The sequence below is a fragment of the Homarus americanus genome, unplaced genomic scaffold (assembly GCF_018991925.1).
Source record: "Homarus americanus isolate GMGI-L3 unplaced genomic scaffold, GMGI_Hamer_2.0 scaffold14467, whole genome shotgun sequence".
Lineage (NCBI taxonomy): Eukaryota > Metazoa > Arthropoda > Malacostraca > Decapoda > Nephropidae > Homarus > Homarus americanus.
The window spans coordinates 5,055,961-5,075,504 of NW_024733734.1; the positions used below are offsets into that span (position 1 = coordinate 5,055,961).

The 19,544-nt window shown below is 39.6% G+C and overlaps 1 protein-coding gene across 3 annotated transcripts in view; it reads left to right on the forward strand.

Annotated features, from left to right (window-relative positions):
* Positions 1-1,394: 1,394 nt before the first annotated feature.
* LOC121869947 (regulator of chromosome condensation-like) overlaps positions 1,395-19,544 on the forward strand; it is a 77,586-nt gene continuing 59,436 nt past the window's right edge. Inside the window, exon 1 of one of the 3 annotated variants that reach the window (XM_042371539.1) lies at positions 1,395-1,469. The gene's annotated coding sequence lies outside the window, so the exon portion shown is untranslated. The other 2 variants (XM_042371538.1, XM_042371540.1) reach the window with 2 other exon arrangements.

Sequence of the window (19,544 nt, forward strand, 5' to 3'; positions counted from 1 at the left end):
ATGCAAAGCCAATGGACAAAGGAAAGGAAGAAATTGATTGTTAAACAATGAAAGGCATTCTGACTGTAAAGTACAACTTCCGAGAAACACCTTGCAGTGACTTCTATACCTTTCTAAAGAGCAATCAGCCAATACTGAAAAAGATCCGATCTACAGAAAAGTATGCATGGGCACACCACACACAGTGGGGGGAGAAGACTGCAGCTAAGGGAATGAAGATGTTCAGCCTTAAGCAAAGGTAATTTTTTTAAAGATTTCTATACCATGTATGTTGTATATTAGCCTGTGTGCCGGGCGGGGGGGGGGGGTGGATGTCTTAAGGAGCGTCCTCTTTTTTGAATGTTCAGATATGGCAACCCTACCCTAACAGAGCAAGAAATACGTGGGACACACCTGTTACTGGGCCCACCCGACGCGTCTTTGTTATGTAAACAACACCGAAGTGTCTCTCCACCCCGGGCTGGGATCATTCGCTCCGGCGCGAATTCCATTTCAAACCCACAAAATATATTTATGTTTTCCTCTTCGGGGCTTACAAAAATACATATCTATATCAATAATATTCTAAATCACAAAATAGTTGTCTCTGGAGTTCCTCATTTTTACTTTTATCCTCTTCACCAAAAGATCGGCTCGCTAGCCGCCCGGGCGATCGGTCACGTCTCTGTCACGCACTGTTGGCAAGTACTGGGCATGCACCGGCTCCTGAATGTACCTGAACCCGCTCCAGTGTTGGTCAAGTCTTGTCTTGAAAGAGCTCACACTCGGTGCCGTCACAACACTCTCTGGTAGATTGTTCCAAGAGTTTACAACCTCACAGTTTGCCCTCACAGTTTTCTGGACTTGCGGCTTCTTCAATCTTGAGCTGTGACCCCTTGTGGGGCGAGTGTCTGCCAGCTCCAAGTAAGGACACTCAACTGAGTAGTGCCACTTGAGATGCTTATACACCTCAACTAGGTCCCCCCTTGCCCGTCTGTAGTATAAGCTAGGCAAGTTCAGGCGCTCCAATCACTCAGGGTAGCTGAGGTGCCGAAGTGCAGGCACCAGTCTGGTGGCCTCCTTTGAATATATATATATATATATATATATATATATATATATATATATATATATATATATATATATATATATATATATATATATATATATATATTTCTTGATAAAATTACACGGGAAAAGGGAAACAACGGAGCACCTTAGCTTTCGTCTTTATTCAAGACATCTTCAGAGACAACTGGATTACATGGACAGAGAGAGGCTTTCATTGTGGATCTACATGAAATATTCATATATTTATATATAATTTTAAAAATATATGTATTTGCACAGGTAGATGGGAGTGTATGTTTTGTAAATATCATCACGCAAGTCGCGCGTCTTTTTTGAAGTTTTAAATCTCCCGCCACGTGCTGCTGAGCCATTTAAAATAACCACAACAACACACACGTAGCTCTTGGAGTGAACTACACGTGGGTATTTAACATGTCATTGTAAACCTTTTTACCTTCTGATTGGTGCGTTGTGTTCATATAACAATTAACTGACCAGAAATAACTGTGGGTGTTGCGCTAAGTTAGTACATCACCAAAGATCACGTGGAGGTAATGTCTCCACTACCGGCTTTTTTTACTTACACATTTCTTACTTCCTGTAGTTATATGTTGTTGTACATGGTGTTCAGTGTGTTATATGTGCCACTTCCTTCTCCATGCATATATATGAGAGTGATAGAGAGAGTTGTGTGTAGGAGTCCTTGCTGCCATCACGGTGCAAATATCAAGGTTTTGTTTATTTTTATGACTTATTTATTTTGTTTAACATTCTGAAGTTGTTTACCATGGAATTTTATTCGGTAATAGTGGAGGAGACGCTTAACAGTAGAAAATACTTTAACTTTCCTATGTTACTTGCATGATACACGAAAATGGAAACGACAATGTACTGAACCTAACCTAACTTCCTTACATGGGGGCAAGGTTTAGAAGAGGGTGACCACCACAAGGAATTATCTGAATTGGTTGAAAATTTTTCTACACACTAATATGATATTAAACACAAAAATGGAAACGACAATGCATAGAACCTAATGGAACCTGACCTAACATAGCTAACCTATGGGTTTGTTAGGTCAGGCTCTATTAGGTTCTATGCATTATCGTGTTAATTTATTTGTTAAACAACTTACCTTAATATTGAGGTTGATATACATCAGCATTGGTGAGGAGGGATACGTGGAAGCGTTCACCATCATTCAGGAAACGTCTCTTGAAAAGGAATTCAGCGAGGTAAAAAAAAATGGCGCCGGGAGGAGAATTGTGAAGCGGGATAGAGTAAATAAAAAGATTGTTAGGTTCTATGCATTGTCGTTTCCGTTTCTGTATTTAATATGTTATAAGCATTATATAAAAAATTAATTCAAAATAATGCATAGAACCTAATAAAACCTGACCTAACATACCCAACCAATGGGTATGTTAGGTCAGGTTCTATGCATTGTCGTTAAAAGTTTTGTGTTTCGTACATGCATAATGATATTAGTGTGTAGAAAAAAAATTCAACCAAATCGGGCAATTCCTTATGGTGGTCACCCTCTTCTACACCTTTACCTGTTCCATGACCGGCTCGGTTCCTACTAATGCCATTTTACCATGAGTGCTCTCTAATTGGCGGTAAAATTTAACTTGTTACCTGTATATGAAATCGAAGTTGAAACTGTGTTTTTCTGTTGTGTTATGAACGAATTTGACCTTCATTTCTGGCGCAAATCAATAGTTTCTGAGATAAGGCCCCCCGTCCCATCTCGGAATCTAGATATTTTCTTTAAAAATCAAAGTAAAAAGTGTTCAAAACACATTGAAAACCATCGGAAAAACAAAACCCTAACCTAACAACCTAAATGGGGAGGTCCACAGTCGTTCGATGTTCTGGGTGTGTACCGCCAGGTATGAACATTAGGGTGGTCCAAAAAATTTGAACCTTAGAAATATATTTCTCCACACTGCAGCCCTTGTTCCATGTGGGTAACTGCTTCAACGTGTAAAATTTTGGCTTGAGCAAACAATATTTAGGGGTCGCTTAAATTTTGTATTTTTATTGTATCTGCACCCTTTTCTGTGTTATCCAGAGAGAACAGTAAGAAAGCAAGCTAAATTATGTAAACCATTTAATCCAGAATGGAAAAATTCATCACAGAATTCATAATATTGTTTCAAACAAAAAACAAAATCAAATTACATTGCTCCATGTGAAGAACTGATTACACAAGTAAAATATTGGCCCAATTATTATTTTTAGGTCACTTATTTATTTAGTAGAATCTGCGCCATCTATCGATATATAAAAAGCTAGATTCTGTGTGTCCATCCATCGCTTTTTTGGTAGAAAGTTAGACTGTACCACCGTGCAAATATGCTTTGCGGTACAACCTAACCACTTCAAGTTAGAGAATAAAGAGCCCTCTGCAGGAGTTAGGAAGAAGGGAGTGTAGCGCACTGAAATTCTAGTTTCTAATATTTTCCGAAATGAATAGTAATAAAACAAGACAAATGGTGTATTACTTATAATCCACAACTGGAAACATTATAACTGAATGCTTCAGTAATATTATAGAAAACAAAATTATGTAATGTGTGTAAAATCAGAACTGAACACAATAATTAATCACTTCATCAAAGCTCTTTTTGTAGGCTCAGGACATGTTTTACGATGTTCATAGACAAAGCGTAGCAAGTACTGCTTTTGTTCTTCATCTTTTGGGAGGGACTGGTTGTAGGCTTGAATTAGGGCAATGCCCCTTTCTGCAGTGTCATTCACTACTCAAAGCTTCATGGTCTTGAAAGTGGGATCCATACTCCACTGCGTTGGATCTTTTTCTAGGAAGTCCAAATTTGGCATCTATGTTCCTTGTGTCTAATGGAATGAGGGCAGCCATGTGGAGTATGATTTCTGTAACTTTGAATTTTCACCCTATAGACATGGTCCACCCTAATGAACATACATAATAAAATATTAAATATCTCGCTTAAACGTAATTAGCGCCAGATATGCCATTGAGGAAAATTGTTTTAGAATTGTTAAAATACTGATTTCAACTATAAAATTCCCGAGAAGGTGTAGTGGTAACAAGTAAAAATATTTCCTGATTGGCTAAGTACTTTCTGTTTAATATGACAAGGGGGAGGGGGTCTGCCCCCCTGGCTAGGAAGTTAAGGTTAGGTAGGTTTCATTGGTTGGTTAGGTGAGGTTCTATTAGGTTACAGTAAATGTTGTCTCATATAATAATATCTGTGGAAAAAATTAACAAAATCGAACAACTCCTTCTAGTTAAGTATGTTTATTGCTACACAATGATCAACTCACAGCTAAGTAAATGCCAAATGCCGCCAGAGTCGGTCAAGTGTAGTTCTTGCTTTGTTCACCAATAATGGACGATTAGCCAATCAGAGCACACTCACGGTAAAATAGCATTAGTAGGAACATAGCCGGTCATGGCAAAATATCCACTGCCATAATTTAAAGTGTTTGATGGACATAAGAGTATGATCAGTTGCTGCACTGAAACTCATATTTTAGTAATGTCTGAGAACACCAGAAGGAGTTGTTCCATTTCATTTATTATTTTCCAACGATTTTCAGATCAATTTATGATAGTACTGTAGTCAGGTTTAAACTTTTCCATAAAAAATGCATTTTTCCTTTGGTTCTTATTGTGATTCGAACGAATCTGACCTTCATTTCTGGTGCTAACCTAACCAAAACCTGGCTACTATCCTAACTTGATCGATTTTCTTATCATTATAGTAAGTATTTTAAAAGAGGCGACATTTACTAGAATCGGTAAAATTATACCATTTAAGTCATCCAGCGATTTTTGGATTTTAAGTTTTGGAATCTGCAGTTTAGACAATGGATGAGTTGTCGGTCGGAATTTTTTCATAAAATGGCAGGTCAATGGGTAAAGAAAATACTTATATTCACTATGGTACAGTAATGATATTTTTAAATAAATTGGTACAAAAAGTGTAAAAAATAAGGGTTAAAGTTCCTAAAAAGTCATGTGACTCTGAAAAGCTATGTGATTGGTTGAGACGTCACAGGTTGGCTCGAGCCTTTGAGCGGGAGCCTGGAGGCAGCCAGCTGTGGTGTATGTGTTGTTTCCAGCAGAGATACAGGACTTGTTAATATACACAGGCATACCTTATTTTTAGGTTAAAATAAATTACTGCTCAAATATCACCGTGTGTATTTACTTGATGGGTGCCAAATGATGCAAAAGACCGATAACTCAAACAGGGAAGTTTTCATCACTGTTCCCTATTTCACGTTTGGGAAATGTAAGTTTTCGTCACCGATGTCTATATTTAATGTTGTGGAAAGACTAGGGATGACCATGGCCAGGGAATGGGCTTGAGATGATCAGATGACAGATGTAAATTAACGTGCTTCATAGCTGGATGGCCGAGTTCTTGATAATACTCTGCAATCATAAAGACATCTACTTTTGGTAAATTTATTTCCTCTGCCTTGATGAACCCTGGAAGTAGTTGTCCAACCTTCTCGGCTGATCGGCTCTGTAAATAAATATTATAAGATAATTAATTGTGCTTTACTGTGCAACATAATAATGCTATATTGAATATATAAATATTACTAAGCACATAACTAACTCAATGGATATTAGCTGCCCATACTACAAATTTCATAGTACAGTGGTCCTTCGGTTAACGAACACAATTCGTTCCACAGAGTCGTTTGTTAACTGAAAAGTTCTTTTACCGAATCTATTAATTCAATGGGATATTGAGTAATTGGTTCCAGCTCACAGAAAAGTACATACAAAGTATAAACAAAATGCAGTACAGTACACTTACTTTGAGGTGTGTATGTAGAATGTTGGTCCCATGCTTCCTGCAGTAATTTCACCAATAAAATTTTAAGTTCACTAGCTGTAATTAAAGATTATATTATTTAAATCAACACTGCACTGCGCTATGTATTATCAATATGTTAACCAAATTTCAGAATGACCAATAATTTTAATGTAAAAACATAAAAATACTCTGTATTCAAGAGACCAACAAACACGATGTTTCCTCCACTGTAAACAAAGTTAAACTGACGCTTTGGCGGGTGAGTCAAGCGGCTGTGGGTGCACAAAAAACTAGTTCCCTGTACTGCATATATTATTAATGTTAAAAAAATTTAAAATGACTAATAATTTTAATATAGAAAGTGCAAAATATTTACTCCTCTGGAAACGAATGTAAACATAGAACCGATTACTGTATTGGCGAACTAGCTGATCAGCTGATGCTCACAACAAAACGTGTTTGTCGTAAGGATTTTGTTAATTGAAGTTTTGTTCGTTAATCGAACTGAAAATCCTTATGAGAGCTAATTCGTTAATCGAAGAGTTCGTTAACCGAGGGACCACTGTATAAACATTCCAAACAATGTTGGTATTATTTTGGTTTGGTCATCTGGGGAACCTTAAGATTTTAACTATGGGATTAAGTACTTTAAACAATAAAACACATTATCTCTACAGATTTCTGTCGCAAAATATTTTTCTTTCGCTTAAGAAAGTACCGTACAGGTCATATGTTAGGTTCGGTTAGGGTATGATGAGTTATATTATAAGTTATAAGGTTAGCTTAACATATGCAGGTAACTCAAAACTAGTGATTTCCAATAGAATTGAAGGTGTAAATCGTTCATAACACATCGCAAACCACCAGAAAAAAAAAACATACGCGTAGTCTGCATGTCTTAGTACAGGGATGACCAAAACTAAACATTTACCCATTACCTGTATAGCCTTTCTCGAATCTAAACATCCAAATACTGTACTTATGGGAGTTGAAGTAAAACTTTACCCATTAATTAATATAAATGATGATATACGAACATAAGAAAATAAGGAGTCTGCAATAGGCCAGTTGGCCTGTGCACGGCAGCTCCTGTCGAGAGTTACTTCCATTCCATGAATCTATCTAGCCTCCTTTTAAAACTTTTAAAACTTTCCAGCCCCTACTACAAAGTTGCTAAGCTTGTTCCACTCGTCCACTACCCTATTTGTGAACCAGTTCCTTCCTATCTCCCTGCTAAACCTAAACTTATCCAACTTAAATCCGTTGCTACGAGTCTTATCCTGCTCGGATATTATAAGAAGTTTCTCTTTATCAACTTTATTGATTCCTTTCACCGCACTCTTCGTCTTTCTAGAGAATGCAAGTTTAGTTTCTTTAATGTATCTTGATGTGGAAGGTTTCCAAGTCCCGGAATCATTTCCGTCATCTTCGCTGCACCTACTCCAGTAAATTGATATCCATTCTATAAAAGGGCACCAGACCTGAACAGCATAATCGAGGTGCGGCCTGACTAGCACAAGATATACTGTAGTTGCAATGTGACCTCCGCACTCTTATTACTTACACTTCTAGATATAAAACTTAATACTCTGTTTGCCTTATTTCAAACATTAATGCACTGTTTTCTAGGCAATAGGTCTGGACTTACAAGTACCCCTAAGTCTCTTTCACAAGTCGACTTCTCTAGGTTAATGTTGTTAAGGCTGTATACATTGACAGTATTTGTTCTTCCAATACTGAGTACGCTGCACTTGCTGGAGTTGAATTTCATTTGCCATTTTTCTGACCAATCCTGCAGTTTATTGAAATCCTCATGTAGTGCATTTGCACCCTGCCCTGAATTAATCTGCCACCTATTTTGGTGTCATCCGCAAACTTGCTTATGTTACTGCTGATCCCAGTATCTAGATCGTTTATATAGATTATGAACATGAGTAGGCCCAGTACTGACCCCTGGGGAACCCCACTGGTTACACAGCCCCACTCAGATTTAACACTATCTATGCTGACTATCTGTCTTTTATCGGTGAGCCATGATTTTATCAAATTTAAAACTTTCCCCTCGATACCGTGAGCCTTAACTTTTCTCAGAAGCCTCTGATGCGGTACTCTGTCAAATGCTTTGCTAAAGTCTAATTAAAAAGCATTGTAATTTTCTTCATTGTCTACTACCTTGAAGACTTTCCTAAAAAACGTCAGCAGATTTGTTAGACAAGATTTTCCCTTTGTAAACCTATGTTGAGAGTCGTAGATTACCGTATATACTCGTGTATAGTTCGAGTTTTTAAGACCAAATTTTTAGGCAAAAAATTGGGGGTCGTCCTATACATGCGTAATAGTTTTGTTAGGTTGAACCCGTGCATGATGGGAAGGGCGAGGAGCAACTTTTAGCTTCAGACATGAAAAATATTTACCATTTACTGCCCGTAAACAATGGAAACGTAAAATATGTACCAATTAGTAATGAAAAGTTGTGCAGTTCCCTCAGTAAATGAAGCTCACCAACTTACAATAGGCTAAATTACCTTACAACGTGCTTTCAGGAATCTATGTTTAAGTTCTTAGCACAGGCTAACTTATCATATCATATACAGTATCACAGTTCTCATTGATCTACAAAAAATACCGGTAATAAAAACCTTTTTGATATTTCACCCTTAATATAATACCCGGTAATCTACTTCAACCTCCTATTGTTTACAACGACGCATGACGCATCACGAACCACCAGCTGTATCAGCTAGACGGTACACGTGTTTTTTGAATCGTTTTCAGTTAAAAAACTGTTACATCACATGTATATTTTACCTTAACTGTGCCTGAATGAATGTATTCTCGGAAATAAATGGTAGTTTTGCTGAAACTTGATGTATTTTAATGTAAAATAGGATAAAATACATGACGAAAACAAAAGATTTTACCTAACCTTCCGATGTTCAAGAGAAGTTACTGTACTCGTTTTTTTAATAGTTTTTAGTTAAAATATTGTTATATTACAATGGTATTCTATTCATACTGTGCTTGATATAATGCATTCACGGAAATGTAATATTTTTGCTGAAATGACGTACGTATTACAGTGGAATGTGGGATAAAATCGTGACGAAAACAATGACTTTCGCTTTCTTTCGTTCAAAAGATGTTACCGTAATCGCTTTTCGAATGGTTTTCAGTTAAAAAACTGTTGTATTACGATAATATTCTATCCTAATTGACTTGAATAAATACTACGATACCATATTTCTGAATATTTTCATTAAAATCCATCAAAATCATTTTCCTTGTCATCGTCTGCAGCACCAAACAGCTTCTCCCAGTCCTCTCCTTGAACAGGGCTAGAGGGTACGTGTTTTTTGAATCGTTTTCAGTTAAAAACTATTACATCACACGTATATTTGACATTAAACTGCGCCTGAATGAATATATTCTCGGAAATAAATAGTAGTTTTGCTGAAACGTGATGTATTTCAATGTAAAATAGGATAAAATACATGACGAAAACAAAAGAACTTAAGAACATAAGAATGGAGGAAACTGCAGCGGGCCTATTGGCCCATACTGGGCAGTCCCGTTTACACCCAACCCCTATTGCTCATATAAGCATCCAACCTATGTTTGAAGCTATTCAGCGTATTCGAGTTAATGATGATATTTGGCAACTTGTTCCATTCATCCACAACTCTGTTTCCAAACCAGTGTTTACCTATTTCACGCCTAAATCTAAATTTGTCTTATTTAAAACCATTGTTACGAGTTCGCTCCTGGTTGGATAGTTTGAGTACCTTTGTAATGTCCCCTTTGTTTAGCCCTGACTTCCACTTATACACCTCTATCATGTCGCCCCTCGCTCTACGTATCTCGAGGGAGTGCAAATTAAGGTGTTTTAACCTGTCTCTATACTCAAGGTTCCTAATGCCCGGGATTAGTCTTGTCATTCTCCTCTGAATTCTTTCCAATGATTCTATATGCATTCTGTAATACGGTGACCAGAACTGAACTGCGTAATCCAGGTGTGGTCTCACAAGAGACTTTACCTAAGCTTCTGTTCTTGAGATGTTACTCGTTTTTTTAATAGTTTTCGGTTAAAATTCTGCTATATTACAATGATATTCTATTCATACTGTGCTTGATATAATACATTCACGGAAATGTAATATTTTTGCTGAAATTACGTACATATTACAGTGGAAAGTGGGATAAAATCGTGACGAAAACAATGACTTTCCCTTTCTTTCGTTCAAAAGATGTTACCGTAATTGCTTTTCGAATGGTTTAGTTAAAAAACTGTTGTATTACAATAATATTCCCTCCTAATTGACTTGAATAAATACTTGAATGGAAGTATACAATATTTTTGTTGAAACTACCCGCGTTTCAGTGTAAAGTGTCGTAATAATAAATGGTAAACAATTTGCCTTCAGCACTCGTGTTTCATCCACGGCGAGCCTCAGTTTATAGGACGTAGAGCGTTTTTAGTGAAGGTTTTGTTGTTCCATTACCCTCAAAAACGTGGGTCGAACTATAAACGAGGAATATCGTAAATTAACGATTTCTTGGTCAAAAAATCAGGGTCGACCTATAAACGAGGGGGGGTTATAGACGAGTATACAGTCAACCCTCACTTTACGCGGTTAATGTAACCCACAGGGTACCGTGGAAAGTGAGAAACGCGTAAAGTGAATAACATAACATATGGGATTAAATGAAATAGAGACCAGCTGACCCCCAAACTCCACTTTTTCCAACACAATACCTGTGTTCTAGTAAAAATAACATCTTAATTTTATGATGGTACATGCACACAATTAATACTTAAGAGAAATAGAGAAATACAGTCGCCAAGTTAATGTCCATTCGAATAATGGACACGACTCCCTCCCCCTCTTCTCACACTACACTGCCGGCTCTTCCCTCTGAGAAATTTTGGGGGGAAAACCAGGTATAGTAATAAATAATACCTCAAACTAAAGTTAGGGTAATATAATTGACATTGCTGGATTCCTTGTAAGACCAGGAATATTTTGAATATAAATGTCATATATTTTTCACAAAAGATAACATATTTACTCAGATTAAACATTTTATCTAAAATTTGCATGTCTAATGCAAAATATATGATGTTTATATTCAAAATGATCAAATTGTAAGAATCCCAGCTATGTAAATTATATTCTGGCCGGGTAATTTGTATGAATTTTATGAGCTAAAACAAATATCTTCAGTTAATAAAAAAAAAATATTCTTCACGACACTATCTGTCAATCAAAGTACCCCACCTTGCCTTCCCCCCTCTTCCAACCGCGCGGTCAGTCCCAACCCTCCCCCCCACACCCCACCAATCCTCCCTTCAAGAGAAGAGTGGGTGAAAAAAATAAATTTTAACATTTTGTATTAAATAATACCTCAGATTAAAGTTAGGATAATATATTTGACATTGCTGGATTCCTTGTAAGACCAGGAATATTTTGAATATAAACGTCATATATTTTGCACAAAAGATAACATACTCAGAGTGAACATTTTATCTAAAAATTTTATGTCTAATGCAAAATATATGATGTTTATATTCAAAATGATCATCAAATTGTAAGAATTCCAGCAATGTAAATTATATTCTGGCCGGGTAATTTGTATGAATTTTATGAGCTAAAATAAAAATCTTCAGTTAATAAAAAAAAAATATTCTTCACACGGTAACAGATGGTCGGTCGCCGGTCCCTCCCTCCCTCCCCCCCACCCCCACCAACGTCCCTACTAGATAAATGTGTGGGAATACCAGACTGTTTACCTTTTTAGTAATAAATAATAAATCAGACTAAAGTTAGGATAATATAATTGACATTGCTGGATTCCTTGTAAGACCAGGAATATTTTGAATATAAATATCATATATTTTGCACAAAAGATAACATATTTACTCAAGAGTAAACATTATATCTAAAATTTGTATGTCTAATGCAAAATCTATGATGTTTATATTCAAAATGATCATCAAATTGTAAGAATTCCAGCAATGTAAATTATATTCTGGCCGGATAATTTGTATGAATTTTATGAGCTAAATAAAAAAATTATACTTCACCGTGTAAAGGGGTACACCCACCGCGGAATGTGAGCATCCTGGGTTCTGGCAGGGCACCGCGTAAACGTGGAAACGCGGAATGTGGGACCGCGTAAAGTGGGGGTTGACTGTATTTGTTTTTCAATAAATGCGATCGGATGCTATTTGTTATAATTGATTCAAGAAATTTCTCCACTACTGATGTCAAACTAATTGGTCGGTAATTTGACGCTGATGCTCTGTCTCCCTTTTTGAATATGGGTACTACATTTGCCCGTTTCCACAAGTCTGGCACAGCTCCCGTGTCTAATGATTTTGCAAATAAATTTACGAGGGGTCTGCTAATCTGTTCCTTCCACTCTTTCAAAACTTGAGGGAAAATTTCATCTGGCCCTGGGGATTTTGTCTTCTTTAATTTATTTATCTTCTCAAGAACATCCTCTTTTCTGATAGTGATATTCTTTAATTTCTCTTCTTCATTCCCCTTAAATATCAGTTCCACCTCTGGCATTTCCTCTTGAATTTCTTCTGTGAAAACTGATAAGTAGTAGCTGTTTAATGCTTTGCTTATATTCACACTATCATCGATCACTTCCCCTCACTCTGACTTTAAAGGCTCCACCTTGTCCTTGACCTTTGTCCTATATACGGGTACCTGGAAAAATCCATTTGGATTCGCCTTGGAGTCTCTTGCTATCCTGATTTTTTAGTCCCTCTTTGCCTTCCTTACATTTTTCTTAGCATTCCTAGATAGTTCATTATACCTTTTTCTGAGCTGCTCCTCCCCTCCCTTTAATTTCTTATAAATTCCTTTCTTTATTCCTATGTCGTGTTTTAAGTTTTTTGGTCATCCACCTTGGCTCATTCTTATTTGACCTAATTTTTCTGTACATGTATGGTAAATTTTGTTCCTGTGCTTTACGTAGTATACTAATGAATATATTACAGTCATGATCAATTGTTGTGTCATCTATGACCTCACCCGATCCTACCGGGGACTGACCTGACTTCCCAGGCGACCTCACCTAGGTACCTTCTTCACCCCCCATAATCCGCTGATCGAAAGTTTGGAACTCTGACCATATTGTCATTGATTTTCGTTTCCCAATTTAGGGTGAACCTGATTTCTCTGTGATCACTGTTCCCTTGTTCTTCCCCTATTGTGATATCTCTGATAAGATTTTCTTTATTTGTTAATACTATGTCTAATATATTGTCATCTCTAGTAGGTTTTGTAATTACAGTATTACCCCGCTTTACGCGTTTTTTTTACGTGTTTCCACGTTTACCCTGCGAGACCCGGAATGCTCACTTTACGCGGTGCATGTACTCTTTTACGCGGAGAGCGGCGCGGGCAGGGTGCGCACAAGGTCGCCCAGTCATCAAAACATTACCGAGTTCTTCACCCGCCACCCACCACAGCCGGCCCAAGTCAGTGATAGTGAGGATATGGACTTATATGGACTTTGAGGGGTTTGACAAAGAGGCCCTGCAATCTTCTGTGGTGGATAGTGATACAATTGATACAAGTGATACAGGTGAGGGCCAATAATCTGCCCTCTGCCTCGGAACCAACCCTCCATTCCCGTGTGCCCAGCCATCTTTTCTACTCATGTAAGTGTTAAAAAACCTAATATTATTGATATTTCTCTTAATTATTAATTGTGTGTGCATACCATCATAAAATTAAGAAGTTATTTTCACTTCAACGTAGGTATTGTGTCTGAAAAAGTGGAGTTTGATGGTCGGCCCGGTCTCTATTTTAATTAATCCCATATGTTATGTTGTTCACTTTACGCGTTTCTCGCTTTACACGGGTTCAATTGACTGCGTAAAGCGAGGGTTCATTGTAGTTGTTTTAAAAAATTGCCCTGTACTGCGTCTAGGAAGTCTTCAGATTCATAGTGACCTATAATATTGTCCCAGTCAATATTTCTGAAATTGAAATCCCCCATAATGTACAGGTTGTTGTATTTTGCTGCCGTACTCATTTCCTGCTATATGGGCTGAGCTGCTTCTTTCCCAAGATTTGGGGGCCTGTAAATCACTCCCATAATTAGTTTTTCTCTTCCTTCCTCAATTTCTACCCATACAGACTCGGTTTCTATTTCACCCTTTATTGAATTATTAATACTTGTACAACATTTTAATGTATCCCTGACGAAGAGTGCGACCCCCTCCCCCCTTCCTACCTTCCCTGTCCTTGTGAAAAAGGTTGTACCCTTCTGTATGTGGTACTCTTCCTCGCCAGATTCATCCAAGTTTCTGTGATTTCTATGACGTCTACATTCTCGGTACATACAACCTCTCTCAGCAAGTCTATTTTATTTCTAACGATCCTACTGTTTGTATAGTACCCATTTAAACCTACCCCTCCCTGGTCCTGTTTTACCCCTTGTCCCGAGTAACCAATTTTACTCCCCAGGACCTGTTTGTTTGTTTTTGACTCCCACTTACCCTGACCTCTCTCTACTGGCGAACCCCCCCCTTCAAAGTGACAATTTCATGCTCCAGGGATGCAGACAACGTCTTTATCCTCGCGTGAGACAAGTGTACTCCGTCACAACTGTACAGGTAGTCGTTGCCATAGAATGGTTGCCAGTTATCAATGAACGCCCAACCATTGCTTGCACAATGTTTTTCCAGTCGGCAATTTATTGCAATTGCCTTGGACAGCCATTCACCACCAACTCCTCTTTCAGGCAAGACTCCACATACTATCGGGATCCCTCCCCTATCTCTAACCTTCCCTAGCGCCTCCCTATACCTCTTGAAAAGTTCCTCACTCCTAACCTTTCCTGTCGTTACCTCCTACACTAAGACACAGTACTGGCTTGGTACCCTCCCTTGATAAAACCCTATCTATCCTCTCAGCTACATGCCCTATCCCAGCCCCAGGAAAACACACCCTAGCCCTAGTCCTACGTTTCCTATTTCTTGCACAAAAAGTCCTATATAAGAACCTCACCTGGCTGTCCCCAACTACAGTACCACGACCTTCCCACTGGGCAGGGTTTGAACAACTGCCCTTTTCTCTCCTGCCACCACACCGTCCTGCCTCTTCTCTTCTTCGCCAGCTTCCTCCAACACTTAGTAGGGGTTACTGCACTCCACACCCTGGTCAGCTTTCCTGAGTCTGACCCTAGTCCTCTTGGAAACAACCACTCTCCACGCCTGCTCCTCCTGACCCTCCTTCGTAGGTGTCCTGCCTACCTGAAGGAGTTCAGTCCTGAGGGCTTTGCAGCGGTAGAAATTCACATACGCCCGGTCGCCCGAGGCAACCGAAATATCATAAGGGCGACAAGGTTTTACTATTTTGCTAGTCTGGGATCGCCTGATGGGCGAGTGGGCTTCATATAGAGAATACACTATTAATGCTGGTTATCTTAATTGTATCACCGGTATTGCAAGCGGAAGGGATATCCATTTCCTGTATATAACACTTTATATGAAAATGAAAATAAAATATATACACTCAATGATATAATGTAGTGTGATAAAACTGGACAAATGAGTTGGTGCATTGCCACCTAGAACACCAGGCCGGTTCAGGGATTGTATGACGTCACACAGATACCACCGCTATTCATGTCAGTGTATGTAAACCGTGCATTGTAATGAATAAACACAGTCTAATTATGTAGATATTCAATTATTATTGAGGAATTCATTTCTATACATGATACTGTATATATAAAAGCAATGGCAGTGAAATTTAACACCTCAATGTATAATAGGCAAGAATAAAAGCAATTGACAAGTGATGAAAACTGCCTTTCCATCAACAATCACACCATTTATTATAAAAAGCAATTTCAAGTACATACAGGTGCTCCCCGACTTACGACGGGCTTAGGGACCCAAATCTAGGTGGTAAGTAGGAATGGTCGTAAGTCCGACAGATAAAAAAAAATAAAAAAATTTAAAAAAAATCTACAATGAAATACAGTACAGTAAAAGTAATAAATAATAAGGAATGGATACAGTGTGACTGAGCACTTACCTTTAATGTAGTCAGCTGAATGCACACGGGGCCCCTATAATTTTCTAATTACAGTCAACCCTCACTTTACGCGGTTAATACAACCCACAGGGTACCGCGGAAAGTGAGAAACGCGTAAAGTGAACAACATAACATATGGGATTAATTCCAATAGAGACCGGGCCAACCCCCAAACTCCACTTTTTGACGACACACAACTATGTTGTAGTAAAAATTTTATCTTAACTTTATGATGGTATGCACACACAATTAATATAGAAGAGGTTAGGTTAGGAAAAATAAAGGTTAAGTTAGGAAAAATAAAGGTTAGGTTAGGAAAACTAAAAGTTAGGTTTAACACTTATGTTAGTAGAAGAGATGGGTCGGCATACGGGGATGGAGGCTGGTTCCGAGGCAGAGGGCAGGTTACTGGCCCTCAGGTGAGTCACCATCACTGTCATCCACACTTGTCAGGGCCTCCATGACAAATCCCTCAAAGTCATCTTCACTGTCTCTACCTCTGTCACTATCACTGGCTTGGGCTGGCTGTGGTGGGTTGCGGGCGAAGAACTCTGTTATGCTTTGCTGACGGCTGGTGTTTATGTTGTCGTGATAAACCTTGAAGTAGGGCTCCATAGTCTGCAACAGCTGGGTAGTGAAGATTTCATACCTGTTTGCGTCAGGGTCGTCGGAAAGGAGTAGCTTGACTTTCTCGATACACTCAATGGCACCCCTAACATTACTATGGGATAAGCGGTGTTCTTCTTGGGATGACGCACCACCTGCCTCTTCACTGATGTCATCATCATCTACCATCTCGTCGGTAGTCACATCAGGATCCCTTATCACCTCCAGGATGTCGTCGTTGGTGGTCTCGGAGAAGCCTGCAGCTGTAACACTCTGCGCAGCTTCTCTGGCAAGGTCCACTGCTACTGCAACAGTCTGAACCTCACCAGTCACAGATTGACTCTGCCTAACGGCCGGAATGCCTTGCAACATATGTCTCCATGCGTGACGAACAGTTGCTACAAACAGCTGATCCCATGCCTCCACCAAGAAGTCCACAGCTTTCTTGATGTTGAATATTCTCCAGAATTGTTTGAAAAGTACTTGTTGCTCTGCCAACTGTTGATCCTCGTCGTCTTCGCTCTTGCTATCGGTGGTGGTGTCACTCAGGTTACGCAACTCTTCCCTGGTGTTGGTGTAGTCGTTCAGGAGCTTGAATTTTTTAGTAGAGAATGCAGCTTTTACATTACAGATTAACTCTTGGTCCATGGGCTGTAATATAGACATAGTGTTGGGAGGAAGGAAGACCACTTTTACGTTGGGGTGACGATCTAACAGTAGGGGCGAGTGTCCTGGTGCGTTGTCCAGCAGCAACAAAATCTTGAATGGCACATTCTGTTGCTCACAGAATTTCTTTACATCGGGAACAAAACAGTCATCAAACCAGGACAGGGACAGTGTAGAGAACATCCACGCCTTATGTGCGGTCAGCCAGTGGACATTTAGCTTGGTCATGTCCATGCTCTTGTAGGTGTGCGGCTTGCGTGTTGTGTGGATCACCGATAACTTGAGCTTACAGGTACCGGAGGCATTGGTGGTAAACAGAACGGTGATGCGCTCCTTCTGCAACTTCCGACCCCGAATCTTGCTGGCATTTTTCACAACGAAGGTCTTGGAAGGTAGCTTTTTCCAAAAAAGACCAGATTCGTCCATGTTAAACACCTGGTCGTCGGTGTACTGTCCTTCCTCCATAATCTCACGTAAAAGCGGAGGAAATTCCCTAGCCACAACACGGTCAGCACTAGCTTCTTCACCACCAATGTTGATATTGGTGATCTTGTTCCTCATCTTAAACCTCTGTAACCACCCAGAGGAAGCATTAAAGGGTTTGGGCTCTGCAATTCCCATCTTTCGTGACTCTGCAGCATACAGTTCACATGCGTACTCCTTAACAGAGCGTGTGTCGACCACCATGTTCTGTCGCGTCTGATGCTCCAAGTAGCTCACAAGTAATTTTTCCGTCTTGAGAAGCACCTGGTTGTGGAAATACTTGATCATAGAAGCACCTGTAGACTTTGTGATCTTCATGTGCTCCTTTATCTTGGTTGCATCCTTCTTTATCGTCTGGTTCGTAGATTCGTTCACACCATGCTGGCACGCCAAATCAACCTGTCTTGCTCCTTTCTCCAACTCTTGGATGATCTTGTACTTCACCTCGTAGCTTAAGAAACGTCGTGTCTTCTTTGGCTTAGGGCAGCTGGGTCCAGGCAAGGAAAGGTTTTCTCTCTGGGGGCGGTGGTCCGGCGGAAGCCATTTTACAGAACAATGGATGCATGAATACACGGTGTGGCCTGGAGGGATGAAACTGCCGCGGCTAGGTCAAGCGTCGTCTTTCCTCCCTCCCTCCCCCGGGTGGACACGTCATATTACTTTAAACCAATTACAGCTAGCAGCGGATGGAGGTAGGGATGCATGGCCAATCACAGTCCGATACGTCATATGACGTCAGTGATAACGCAACAGAGACATGCACTGCGCAACCTTACCGCGAGGCTTGCCCAGGCAGAGGCGGGAGCAGGCTGGAGGGGCGAATCTAAAAATAGCGTCGAACCGGACACCCTCCGCATAAAGGGGTACACGCACCTCGGAATGTGAGCATCCCGGGTTTCGGCAGGGTACCGCGTAAACGTGGAAACGCGGAATGTGGGACCGCGTAAAGTGAGGGTTGACTGTATACATGGAGACTACATTAACTGGAAGAAGCAGAGGAGGAGACAGGGCTGGGTGGGTCATCAATGTCGCATTCTTCAGACAGGTTTATGGACTGTGGAAACTTGCTGGTTGAAGGTATTGGATCATCTTGAGGGAGTGAAGAGGCAGCACTGGTGGGGCATGAGGAGACAGCACTGGGGGACTTCTTAAAATAGATGTCCAATTTAGACTGCACAGTTTGTTTTTCTTTTCATTATAAATTTTCTGTAGGAAGCAAGTGCATCTTGGATCATTCTGTCAACTTTGGCATAACGCTCATAATTTTGATCCATTCCATCAAACATTTGCATTCCTTTATTAATTGTAGCAAATGCCTCTGCCATTTGCTTTACTGAAAACTTTTTGGGGGGTGCAGGTCCTTCTACATTTAGACTGGCTTCTTCCTCTGCATCTTTGTGTGCTTCCAGTTCGATGAGATCTTCGTTACTGAGCTCTTCTGCTACACTTTCAACCAACTGTTCAACATCTTCATTATCAATTTCTAACTCCAGCTGTTTGCCTAACTCCACTATCTTCACTATCTTGTTACTAATATCCGAAATAACTTCATTTTCATTAAATCCTCTAAAACTGTTCACATATCTTTTCAGGACTTTCTTCCACATTCCATTCATGCAATGTTTTGTAACCTGATCCCATGCTGCAATAATGTTCTTTATACATGACAAAACGTTGTACTCCTTCCAAAACTGTCTGAGCGTTTTCTCACCTTCAGTAGCAGCAACAGCCTGAGCAAAGGTCGTGCATAAATAATACGCTTTAAAGGCAGCAATAGCACCTTGATCCATGGGTTGGATGACAGAGGTAGTGTTAGGTGGAATGCACACTACCTTAACATCAGGGTGCATGTCAT